The sequence below is a fragment of the Rhincodon typus genome, chromosome 26, assembly GCF_021869965.1.
Source record: "Rhincodon typus isolate 14 chromosome 26, sRhiTyp1.1, whole genome shotgun sequence".
NCBI classification, from domain to species: domain Eukaryota; kingdom Metazoa; phylum Chordata; class Chondrichthyes; order Orectolobiformes; family Rhincodontidae; genus Rhincodon; species Rhincodon typus.
Genome location: NC_063357.1, coordinates 13,386,402 through 13,386,667, shown reverse-complemented (window position 1 = coordinate 13,386,667; position 266 = coordinate 13,386,402).

Genomic DNA, 266 nt, shown 5'->3' with positions numbered 1-266 from the left:
AGACAGTGCACCATCCACCAGGGGCTGGAGTTAAAGAGACAGTGCACGATCCACCAGGGGCTGGAGTTAAAGAGACAGTGCACCATCCACCAGGGGCTGCAATTAAAGAGACAGTGCACCATCCACGAGCGGCTGGAATAAAAGAGACAGTGCACCATCCACCGGGGCTGGAGTTAAAGAGACAGTGCACCCTCCATCAGGAGCTGGAATTAAAGAGGCAGTGCACCCTCTATCAGGGGCTGGAATTAAAGAGGCAGTGCACCCTC